General features: G+C 49.8%; 1 protein-coding gene and 1 long non-coding RNA gene across 6 annotated transcripts in view; both read right to left on the minus strand.

Moving 5' to 3' along the window:
* LOC101951390 (Gfo/Idh/MocA-like oxidoreductase domain containing 1) overlaps window positions 1-12,559 on the minus strand; it is a 344,332-nt gene that overhangs the window by 38,183 nt on the left and 293,590 nt on the right. The gene's annotated exons all lie outside the window — the stretch shown is intronic.
* Window positions 1,269-11,721, minus strand: LOC135981636 (uncharacterized). 2 transcript variants are annotated; one of them, XR_010598763.1, is made up of 6 exons: window positions 11,691-11,721; window positions 10,995-11,112; window positions 9,711-9,892; window positions 8,997-9,078; window positions 8,339-8,484; window positions 1,269-7,931 (listed from the first exon to the last, which is right to left on the minus strand). It is a non-coding gene; the product is annotated as an uncharacterized LOC135981636 (long non-coding RNA). The 2 variants fall into 2 exon arrangements; XR_010598764.1 differs by having other exon boundaries at window positions 1,269-7,817; window positions 11,691-11,720.

Raw genomic sequence — 12,559 nt, forward strand, 5'->3', positions numbered from 1 at the left:
CGTAGAGTTGGTATTCCAAGTCTGTCACTGATCTTTGCCTAGGGTGACCAGATAGCAAGTGTGAAACATTGGGTGGACATGGACACTGACACACACATCCCCCCCCCCCCCCCAATCTGGTCACCCTAGTTTTGCCAGAGGCCCTCTGGGAAAGTGTCAGGAGTGAGACTCCACACCCTGCTTTCTAATGTGTGGTCTTAAGACTTCTGTTCTTCAAATGGGAGTCAGAGGCTAGTTGGGTTACTTGACTCTAGGGTTTTGTTGGAGTCCCTTCTCTTCCCATTGCTCAGCTTCCATGCTCAAAGTCACTGCTAGGACTGGGGTCAGAGAATATGCCTGAGTTGTACCAGCTACTTTGGTCCTCCCAGGCCTATAACCAAGTGCAAGGCTGGGCACTTCCAGCCCTCATACAAGAGGGGCCTTTCCCTTGCTATAGGAGGAGCTTTCCCTGTGATTAGTCAGCCAAGCAGTGCTAGTCAGAGGGCAGCATGCCCAGTCTGGCTCAGCTCCTTTCCTCCTGGTGAAAGGACTGCCAGTCACCAGAAGGGGAGGCTGCCATGGCTGTGGACACCAGTTTGTCCCAATGCAGACTCCCCTGGTATTGGACTCCATGACTCCGCTGATAAGGCTTCATGTCTTATGTGGTACCTGGCCTGCTCCCCACAAGGGCTGGTTAACCAGGCCACTCCTGGATCCCATGGCACACAGTTACTCCCACCCCACTGCTGAGAGACCTGCCAAGAGATAGCAGAACTTACCCCTGGAGGGAGGAGAATGGGTTTCTTCAGAGAGGTTGCCACCAATTGCTGATCTAGTAGGTCTCTCCCCAGCAAGTATCCAGTCAAAGTCATCAGTATCACTCTGCTGCCAGCTACACAAGTCCTTTTCAAAGTCACAGACCTGCCAGCCAGGCTGCACTGTAGCCCTTGGAGCTGGTAGGATGTGATGGGCATGTTTACCAGAGCCAGATGGCCTCCTGGGAAGAGGAGCTGCAATAGGCTTGTCCATGGCAGGGGGTGCTGTTGCCTGCACTGCTTTGGCAGAAAGCAGGAATGGAGCCAAGCTAGTTGCCTTTTTCCTGCCCAAGAGAAGCTCTTTAGGTCTAAAGAGCCCATGCTTAGAGTCAGGAGCAGAATCAGAGGTACCAGTCTCAAGCCAAGGAACACTTTTGATCTCTTTTGCAGCTGGATATAATCCAGTGACAGAGAACATGTGAAACTCTGGCAACAGGACGTGTTGCTTTTGGAATGCCTCTAGAACCTTTGCCCTTAGTTTTTCTAGAGTGTTTGAGAGCAGGGGACTCTGCATTTGTGTGTCCCCATGGGTCAGAGTAATCACTTTGAGGTCTGGATTGCTGTCATGGGGCAGGGTGGGGCTTTCCCCTATATCTGGCAAGGACCTCTTGCCAACAAGGTGTAGGAGCTCTGGGTCCACTGCAAACAGGTCACTGGGGTGCTTTCGAAAAGCCTGTTTCAACGGAGTCACTTTTATGCCATGTGCTTCTTTAGTGCCTGGGGTTGGCATCACTCCCACTGTAGAGCTGGTGGTAGTGCTCTCTTGGTGAACCTGTGCTCGTGGGGTTGACTGTTCACCATTGACCGGTCTGGTGGTGTTGATAGCCTGTTTCTCAGATAGACTTGAGTCCTGTTCTAGAGCAGAGATTGCATGTCCCACATCCCAGTGACCCACTGGTATTACACTCTCTCTGCTGATGGAGGTGTATTTCCTGCCTTTGTCCCCTGCTACTGGGCTTGGGGTTTGGGTCTCAAGAGGAGAGCCAATATAGGTAGGTTCCACTTCTCTAGATGGAATTCCTCCAACAGGAGATGGAGCTCCAGACTCCATTTGAGTCTTCACAGGCTCTGTGGAAGCCAGTGCAGTTTGGTAGTAGGGAGGCCACAGGGAGGGACTAGTAGGAGTGGTGTCACTTCCTGCAGAAGACATGCTTCTAATAGCAGACTGGGTATAGGCTTGTTCTCCATTTTTCTTTCTATAGCCATGTGTAGCTGTGTACCCCCTCATCTCACTTGGACTGCTAGGGGTCTCAGCAACCTTCACTGTGGTGGAATAAGACAGTCTTGAGGCTTCAGTTCCTGCAGGTGGAGTCCTTGCTGTTGGAATTGGTCCCCTGGTCTCACCTGGGAGTATGGTTTGAGTCTCTGTACCATTGCTGGGAACTTTAGTCACAGCTTCTGTTGCCTCAGCCCCTGGAAAGCTAGTTCTCTCCACAGGTGTAGGAGAGCCAAGCAGTTGCACTAGTGAAACTTCTGTAATTCCCAGCTCAGTTTGGCTGGTGGTTTGACCTGCCAAAGCTTCCATACCAAGTGCTATCTTGGTAGAAGGTAGCATGTAAGTCTCATTTTCTTCAGACAGTGTTGTTCCTATGGAGAGAGGAGAGGGTTTTCCTCTGCCTCTCTTTATGTGGAGAACACCGACCTCCTCTAGTCTTGGTGTTGGGGTCTCAGGAGACTGTAGGGATACAGTCTTTGTAAAAAGCCCTAGTAGTTCTAAAGCTTTCATTTTGGCAGGTTGTGTCCCTTCTGTGGGCATAGGTGTTTGGCCATATTCTTCCCTGTGGAGGATCATTGCACGTGTTTCTTGGCTGCTTATAGTTTTGATTTGCAATTCAATTGGGCTGAAAGTTTGGTGGGGTGAAGCCTGCTGCAATGAAATTCCCTCTGCAAGATCAAACCAGTGTGTCACAGCTTCTAGGGAAGGCACCCCACCCATTGAGGTTACACTGGTATATTCTCCACCTCTTTGGGTTGTGTTAGTTGTTGGTTTGCTTGTCCCCTGTTCAGGGCGCCTGGTGGGCCAGTTCTCAGGAAGCATCTGCTCATTTACTTGTGTAGACTGCACTTGCTCAGTTTCAGTGCTTAGGGTATCTGAAGGCAGAGGATGGGTAGTAGACAGACCACCTTCCTCTCTGTAACTACTAGTTTCTTCCTTTTCCACCTCTCTTAGACCAACAGTCTTATTTTCAGGAGCCTCCGGAAGCAGCATTACCCTGGTGGGATGCACAACTTCAGTAGCAGTGTCTGCAATGGGAGTTCCCTCTTCAGTGTTAGAGAGGGTTTGGGTTCTGGTCTGAGTGGAAGTGGTTTCTGTAGCCCCTCTCCAATGTGGGCTGATGGATTGGGTCTCCTGAACAAGGGTTTCCTTGGTAGGATGCCCTCTATGTTCTGACTCCCTTGTTACAGGCCACATGCCAGCAGGAGTGATGGTGTAGGGGTGTCCTCCCTTTCTCAGTCCATGGCTGCTTGTGCCTTCTTGCACATTCATCTCAGTTGATATGCTGAGAACATGTGAGGTATCGTGGAGACTAGCACCAATGCTTGTAGTATTTGCAGTCCCAGTGCTTGGATTTGTTACTGGGGCCTTGGGTGTCTCTAGAGAGGCCATTACATATGTGGCTTTAGTTCCCTCTACAGGCATGGACACCCTACTCTGCTTTTTAGGGCTCTTATGGACTTCTTGCAGCCCCAGGACAGCTTGGGTAGTGGTTTTGGTCAGAGCCTCCAGGAATTGTCCATATGCCACTTCAGTCACTGGCAAGTTAATTTCTTTTGTTGTCAAACAAGCTTTCCTTTGGCTGAATGGGATTTTCATCCTTGCCAACTCAGTGGGGCTGATGGTTTGGGTCTCAAGGTGCCCTGTGGCAGATGTTACTTTTGAAGGTGCCAAGTGTTTCTCAACTGCTGCTGCTGGCATTCCAGTGGGAGTCAGCCTAGAAATTCCTCCTCTGCCCCCTTTTCTGGGGCTATTTGGGGCTTCTTTTGTACCCACCACCTCAATTGCATTAGTGGTTTGAGTCCCAAATGCCTCTGGAAAGGTATACAGGCCTTCTATTGTTTTAGTGTCCACAGGTACCAGTCCCTCTGTTGTAGGGGCAGCAGGCTGCTCTCTACCTTCCGTTCCTATCTCCATCCCTTGATCCTCTATTGCTTTTGCAACCAGCACCATTGTACAAGACAGTTCAGTTACTGCGGGTGCTCTCTCCTTGGCAGGAGCAAGAGCATGCCTGTACTCACTACTTTTCTTTCTATAGCTCTCAGCCTCCTGTACTCCCATTCCAACTGGGTGGCTTGTCCTGCTCCCCCAGGGCTCTTGAGGGTGGGGGATGCGACTGGCAGTTCTTGCTGAGGGAGCTCTCTCTAGAGCGGAGATACTTGGCACAGCCTCCTCTCCATGGAGGCGTGTGGCATGTGTTTCTCTGTAGCTCATAAGCTTGTTTGACTCAGGGGAGGCAGGAGTCAGTTGTGGAGGGGGCGGAGAGGTCTCCTCCCTAGCAGGATGAGCCCCTGTGGCCTGCTCTGTTCTTGGGGAAAGCATAGCAGGAACATTGGAGACAGTCTGTGCCTGGTGCAGCTGCCAGGTCTCAGGGAGAAGTGGAGATTCTTCTGTGGTCATCACCGATTCAGTAGATTTCATTCCCAGAAATGGCTGGGTTTGTTTCAAGGGGAACAGGCCTTTCCTGAGCCTACTTCCCTGAAGGAGCAGGACTTTGCTCTTGAGAGATGGCACCACTTCTAGGGACTCTATTCTTCCCACAGAAGGGAGTGTAGGGCTGGGTCTTCTTCCTTCCCTCCTGGGCTCACCTTTGAATTCTTGGGCTCCTATACCAGTTCTGCTGCTGGATACTGACAATCTCAGCTCATTTCCAGTGTTTGTGCTGATCACTTCTGCAGTCTGATAGTCTGGGCTGATTGTTGGGTTGCCAGGTTCCTCAGAGACCATGACATATGTGGGTTCAGTTGCAGCCCGTGAAAGTCTCTCTATGGAGTGAGTGGTGTGACTGACCCATCTGCTTCTCTTTCTGTGGGTGCTTATTGCTTCCTGAACACCCATTTCAGCTGAGTTGGTTGTTGAAGTCTCTGGAAGGAATGTTACTTCTGGGGTTTCACTTGGTGGAGGGGAGGTTCTCTCTACTGGAGAGCCATGTTCTTTAGCTTCCATGCCAGTGCCAGTAGTTTCCACAAGCCCAGACTCAGCTGTGGCCTCCAAAGAGGCTATTTTAGTCATATGCTCTGCATTCAATGGGCTTGTGTTTGGGAACTGAGTCCTCATTTGCTTTCTATACCCTACTTGGGCTGTGGGTTCCCAGGTGAGAATGGAATGAGTGGTTGGTGTCTCAGAAGTGCCCAGCAGTGGAGCATTCACAGCTTCTGATGGGTTGGCCATGGGAAAGCTTGTTCCTTCTACATGGATAGAGTGAGGTGGTTGAGCTAATGACACTTCTGTAGTTTGTAGCTCAGTTGCATGGCTCTCTGACATCTCCATGGCATAAGGGTTCATGTAGGTTTCATTTTCTGCAGGCAGTGTTGATTCCAGGGGGAGAGGGAAGGTTTTTCCTTTAGCTTCCTCTGATCTCTGTGTAGGTGTCTCAGAAGCTTGAACGGAAAGAGCTTTTGTAGAACGGCACAGCTCACATGCAGCAATGGAAGCTGTAGGGCTCCCTTCCAGGGGTGTCAGGCTTTCCCCATAAGTCACACCTGCATGCATTTGTTGCTTACTTGAGCTTTTGAGTCTTAGTTCAATTGAGCTGAATGTCTGTGGTGAAGCCTGCAGCTGTGAGGGTCCCTCTGTAGGGAATGCTGCTTTGGTGGGCTTGGTCTGTAAGGAAGGCATCTCACCCACTAAGGTGAGACTGGTATTTTTTATACCAGTTTGGGCTTGGTTAGTTGTGGGTTCAGTATGGACAGGGGTCAGTTTCTCAGGAACTGTCAGCTCAGGCATTTCTATAGATGACACCAGTGCAGTCCTTGACCTTGACTGTGGAGGGATAAATGTGACTAGTCCAGCTCCTATTCTGGAACTGACTCTGTGTTCCTTTATCTCCACTTCAGGTAGGCTGGCAGATTCTGGAGACTGGATAATCTGGGGAGAATACCCCTTTTCTGTATCACTGCTAATTGGAAACAGCATTGCCTCCCTTGTTGCAGAAGAGCTAAATTGGTCTTTAGCTTCAGTCCAAGCAGGAGAGACTCCTGTAATTACCATCTCACTTGGTCTGCTGGCTTGAGCCACTGGAATTTCCAGGTCTGATGCTACCCTTGTAGGATGTTCCATGAATTTAAGTTCAGTTGCTGTGGAGGATGTTAACACAGAAGCAGGTGTATAAGTTAGTTCTTGTCTTCTGTTTGAAGGAGTGTTACTGGCTTCTTGTACCCACATCTCAGGTGAGCTTCTGGTGGACAAGGTAGCTTGGTTTCTAGCTTCACTTCTTGTGGCTTCCGCAGGTCCTGCATTGAGTGGGTTTGTTATTGGGTTTTCAGAAGCCCCCAGAGAGGGTGTTGTGTATGTGGGTCCAATTACTGTGGGTGACATTCTTCCAACAGCAAATAATGCATTAGTGTGCACCCTCTCTCTATTTCTGTGGTTGGTTTTAGTTGCTTGCATACCAAGCTCAGCTGGTTCAGAGGCTTGGGACCCCCAATCTGCTGGAAGGGTCTCTGCTTCTGTAGCATACTCAGCATCTTTCACTTCGGTCACTGGAAAGTAAGTCCCTTCTGTTAGGCTAGGAGAGCCATGTTGGTGGCTGCCTTTGATTTTTGTGGCTTCAACAAATCCCACCTCAGTTTGGGTCTCCATGGAGGTGGTAGCTTTTGTTGGAGATGCTCTATAGGAGGTTTCCATTCCTGATGGAGACAAGGCTGTACCTTTTTTATGCCTAGTTGTGGCCCCATGCACTCTTATGTCCACTGGGTAAATTGTGTGGTTCTGAACCATCTCAAAGGAGGTAGTTAATGATGTAGGTTGCATCACTTCTGTGGGCTCAGTCTCTGTAATGCCACTGGTAGGAACGGCAATGGTGCTTTGCTCATGACTCCCTAGGCTGTATGCCTGGCTGCTGACAGACTGGTTTCCCTGCTTAGTTGGGCTGCTGGTCCAGTTCTGTACAGGGGGTAGCAGAGAAGTCTGCTCTGTAGCATACTGCACAGTGAGAGTCTCCCAAGTTGGGGCAGACCTGGTCCTGGTGGGTGCCATGGTGGTTATGGATTTGGCACTCAGTCTGGCTAGGTTCGTGGTCCATTTCTCAGTGCTGGTTGGATGTGGGGTTTCTGTGGCATGTACTTGCTCAGGGGGTGCTGTATAGGTCCCTAAACTCTCTTCTGAGGGGCTGGTGATCTCTGCTGTGGCCAACTCAGTTTGACTCTCTAGAGACTGTGTTTGGTCTGAAGACAAGATCACCACTCCAACTTCAGTTGCTGGAGAGGGCCCCTTCTGTACCAGATAGGTAGAGTGATAGGCCAGCTCTGTTCCTTGAATGCTTGTAGTCTCTACTATTCCCACATCACTTGGCCTAGTGCCCCCTGTCTCCACAGGAGCTACTCTTGCAGGAGATACCAGTTCTGGGAATTCAAGTCCTGAAAGCGCATCTGTAGGAATTTTAGTAGTACCTATTCCCTCTGCTGTCTTCCCATGGTGACTTGTCACTTCTGAGAGCCAAGCAGGAGGGGCCATTACTGTAGTAAAGTCAGGCTCTTTAATGGAAGCAGTTCCCAGGACTGAAGTTTCCCCTGTAGGAACCAGAGGTTTCCCCTGAGCACCTACAGTCCCCATTTCCATGTGAGGTGGAGGGGGCTTCCCAGTAGCCTCCAGATAAGTTATGCCATGGGTAGACAGCCTTGTAGGTTCAAATATCTCTGACTCCATTATGGGGTGTTCAGCCAGTGAGACATTTAGGCCTTCACCATCCATTGCAGTTCTGCCCAGGAGCTCCTCCGTCCCTGCTGTGGGTGCACTGGTCGTTTGGCTAGAGGGCCTCTTTGCAGATTGGACTGTTTCAGGGGGTTTGGTTCCTGGAGAGGCAGCTCCTGCAGTGGGAGAGGGGGTGGATACTTTGATTTCCCCTTCTGTTGGGCAAGGTTCCAACTCATTAGAGAGGAAGTCCATTATATTCTCTTGGGTAGTACTTTCAGTTGGGCTTTCTGGAAAGAAGTTGTTTAGCAGAGATCCATTTGTGCACCTACATTGTCTCAACTGTCATGCTATGCAACATGCCAAGGATGGCTGCAGTGCACTAATGCCAAGTGCATGTTACTACTTCTATAGGATGGGCTAATGAAGCATCTGTTCTGCAGATAATTACCCACTGTAATCCAGAGTGCATCCATACACCCCATTCTGATGTGGGCCCTGATCCTGCACCACCCCTTCCCCTTCAGGCCCTACCACCTCCCCAAACCTAGCTGTTCCCACAGGGGAGAACCCACTCCCCAGATACTTACAAAAGGTTTGTGCCAAAGTGCTTAGAAGCATTACTGCCCCCACAATGCACCATGGCCCTCCACCAGGGGAGCCCTTTAGGCACAGAAGGCACCCAGCTCCTCCCTACCTGATTCCGTCAGAGTTGGAGAACATTTGTAGAGTTTGTTGACTCTGGCAATGTCCGAACTGCTCAGATTCCACCTCTGGCCAAGAGCAACATAAGGATTGGAGAGTGGTATGATGGTGGGCAAGCCAGTCATACTAAAGGCATACCTAGAATTAAGACATGAGGAATAATTTGTCAGCGATCTTCCAAGCAGCGTGTCCTACATTGAGTGTAGTGGTGAAAAGGTAGCTTCAGAATACCAGGCAAGGTAACTGGAGAGGCTGTTAGAAGCTTCCTTATTCTCCTTCTGTTCCTGAAGGAGACACTATTCCTGGCTCTGATAGAGAGGCGGCTCCCTCCCAAGCACCACCCATTCATGACACTAATGTGACATGCCATTGCAGCTGAGAGAACATGATTTTTATATGCTTTGATAGCAGTGAAATAGTTAGCACTGTTATAGTCATTGGGAATCTGAGTCAACACCTTGGATGAATGGGGCAGTTTGCCCCTCAACTATTTTGGGCTCTCTGCAGACTCAGGCAGGCACCACCACATTGGTTTACACTCCTTCCACATTTAAGAGTGGTTTCTACTTGCATCCTTAAAAGCTAACTGAGAACAGAAGTTCTGGAGAACAAGCTGGCAGCCTCAGGAGCTGTGTGTGCATGTGGCTTACCTGCCATAGTGCATGACTGAGGAATAGTCATAGTTCACCAACATGTTGCTGTTCCAGGATTTCATGAAGTTAATTTCAAAACCTGTAAGGCAAGAGAAGTGTAACAGATCTACTCCAACAGCCTAGTCTCCTAGCCTCATGGAAAATGGACTGGGACTTGCAGTACCCTCTGCACAGCAGCAGCACTTGGAAGGGCATCAGTTTTGCCTTGTACAATTGCAGCTCTTCTGGTCCCTCATGGCACAAGAGACCAGTGGGATAGAGTTAAATTGGCATGACTTTTTTTTTTACTTTGATTGCTTGGTATCTAGATAGTCCCTCCTGGTCTGTTAGACTGGGGCAATGCTTATTCTAAGTGGCTTTGGTTCTTAATGAAAGGCTCTAAAGTCCAACATCTCCTATTGATGTGTTTCCAGGTTTTGGAATCTGTTCTGCACATGTACTCCCACCCAAAGGAAACTGGAGTTTCTTTCTACATGCAATACCACCATCCTACACTGGAGATCCCAGGTGTCCAGCAGTGGGCACGTGGGCTGTGTTAGCAGTGGGGATAGAAGGAGACTCCCTCCGTTTTCCCCAAAGGAATACATTTGATCAGCTATGGAGGTACAGAGTGGAAACAAGCTACTTCCAACTTCTGCAATATCTTTCTCCAAGCCACTGGTTGCTTTCAGGAGAGCTCATCTGGAATGGACAGCAGAGGGGAGGACTTACCAGTCAAGATTTCGTTCCAGGAGATGCTAATGTACTTGTCCCGGTCAGCCCTGGAGTGCTCATGCCAGAAACCCACCACATGCATGAGTTCGTGCAGAGTCACCCCTTTCCCCCTTCTGAGGCAAGCAGGTGCTAGGGAGACTACCTGCATCCCACCAGTGCGTCCAACGCTGGAGAAGCACCTAGTGTGAACCAGAGACAGATGTTCAGGGAAGGGGGGGTACACTGCCAAGCAGAGCAGCCCCTGCAACATGACTAAGGCAGGAAAGCTGGAGGCTGCAGAACTTAGTCCATCCATGCAGCTTCCACTCATCAGGAACTGCCCTGATTTGGTTATACCAGTGTAAATCCCACCAAGGGCAGGATCTGAACTTCAGACAGGTCCTGTTTGAGCGCTAGTAGCATCTATACAAGCCAGAAGGGGCAGTGTCAAGCTAGAGACTGTCCTGGCATTGGAGAAGTTGCCCCATCTGACAGCTTTGCCATTCAGCTCAGGAAGAGTTCTGCTGACCCAGCTCAGGGAACAGAGTCACCTCCACCCCATCCATGGTACCTCTTGCTCGGTCACATGGCTGGCAAGCTCTTTGCCCAAGAGCTTGGGAGCTAGGAGGGGGAGGGGTTACATGAGCAGAAAGACAGCTGAGGGCTCCTGTGCCGGGGAGAAGAGATTAGACTTGAGTTCCTAGGACTGCAGGGATCACCTTGGCACTGGAAGATCCACCTACAGAGGGGTGGTGGTGCTGCTCAGGCACTTCAGTTGTGCTTTCAGTGCCAAGCTCCCCAGTTCAGTCCCTGCTGAATTTGAATACTTCCAGCATGTTGGATGGGCTGCTCTCGCCTGAGAGAAGTGGGATGTTACACTGGCTAGGAGCATCATGGCCCCCTCCAGTGTCTTGTCCAGAGGCTAAGAGGCTACAACTTCTCCTACAGCTCAAGTAGGAGGAACCCATGTTTTGGTGCTAAAGGGCCCAGATGATGTTCTTGCTGCTGGCTAGCAGGGGGTTGTAAGACAGCACCAGTGAGTCTCTGCTAGCTCTCTCTCCAGCAGAGAGTTCTGTGCTGCTCCCCAGCTTCTCCTAAGAAGCTGGGGCTTGCTTCAGGAATTTTACTGGAGGGGAATCAAACTTCAGATGAGGGGTTGATTGATACCAGCCAAAGAAGAGTTTGCTTAGGCAGCATGGGACAACCACAAGGTAAAGCCTGGATGCATGAGCAGGAAGCAAGTGAGGTTTTACTGCACTACCTTGGAGGCAGTTAACTTAACTGCTCAGGCTCAATACTAACCCAGACATCGGCATGATAGAGATGAAATCTCTCTGGTACGAGTATGGAACAAACTTGATGCATGTGAACCTTGCGAAGTCTGCAAATGCTTCCTTGATGATCTTCACACTAGGCTTGTCTGGGGAGAACAGAGGTGCTTCAGTGTAATGTCACCTAGATGACTCACCTGCATCACTACAGCCCATCTGAGCCATGGAGCTCTAACCCTATCAGATTTCCCTCTAGTAGCTGGAGCTACTGTAATCAGGTGACAAGGGCAATGTAATGCCATATAAACAGACAAGTGGCTCAATACCAGGTGGCCATTTCCAGCATCCAGCTTTGTGGCTAGTGGAACACTCAGGGTTCCAGGAGGGACAGAAGCTCTCCGGAACTGGTGACAAGCCAGCTCCAAACTAGTGTAGGAAGTCTGATAAGTTAGTGATTAGTCCCTAGTGAAACTCCTTCCATAGAGGACAAGGCAGCAGCAAGTCTGTGTTCCTACAGCTGGATGGGAGAGAAACCCCAGCCAGATAGGCAAGGGGGTTACTTTGTTCTGGGCTTTCAGGATTGTAGTGCCAAAGGCCAACTGTTACTGGTTATAGGCACCTTTCTGCTCCCCAGGGATTCTCCTGTTGGTCTCTAGCTAGTGCTGGTCACCCCAAACCTGGAACCAGCACTCCAGGAAAGGGCGCTTGAGCACTAGACACCACCTACCATATTTGTAGGAGATTATGTAGGGAATTTGGACAGTTCCTCTTCTCTTAGGCCATTTTGGGCTTGCAGATGAAAACACTCTGAAAGGACTCTGGAGCAGGAGGAAGAGAAACAAGCTGGTTTGGTGGGCAGGTGTCCCTAGGATTGGACTCTCCAAACAGTAGTCCCACCAAGACTATAGGAACCTGCCGAGTTTGAGTGTGCCCCTACTATGTTCCTCCCTGAACACCCATTACCAGCCAGTCAAGATGAGTCAGTGGCTGCCACTTAATACAATTTAACTGTACTAGCTGCTGCAAGCTGCACATACTGTACTGGGAACAGAGGGAAAGGACACTGAGTGAACCACAAAGAGAAGCAATCTCATGTCCTCTACAGTGAGAGGCCACCCCCCCCATTGCTGCTGTGTTTGCATTGTGAAATGGTTATTGTGTTTTAGTCCCATTGCAACACACACACACACCCTTTTATCAGGTCCTTGGAGCTGAACACTGCTTCAGCCAGAATCTGATGTGAGATATTCTCAAGCTGAGCAGAGGGCTTGCTAGAAGTATTGGCAAGCCCTGAAGTCACAGAAATGCAGGGTTGGAAAGGACCTCAATAGGTCATCCCAGTCCAGTCCCCTGCACTCAAGTACTATCTAGACCACCCATGACAGGTTTTAGCTTAATTGGTTCTTAAGAAGCCTCCAATGACAGATCACACAATCTCCCTAGGTAAATACTGGAACAAAACTAACTATCCTGACAGTTAGGAAGTTTGTCCTCAATATCTAACCTAAGTCTCCCTCACTACAGTTTAAGCCCCTTGTCATGTCCCCAGTGTTAGGGGGGACACCATATCTCCCTCAGTCTTCTCTAGAAGACATA

The sequence above is a fragment of the Chrysemys picta genome, chromosome 2, assembly GCF_011386835.1.
Source record: "Chrysemys picta bellii isolate R12L10 chromosome 2, ASM1138683v2, whole genome shotgun sequence".
NCBI classification, from domain to species: domain Eukaryota; kingdom Metazoa; phylum Chordata; order Testudines; family Emydidae; genus Chrysemys; species Chrysemys picta.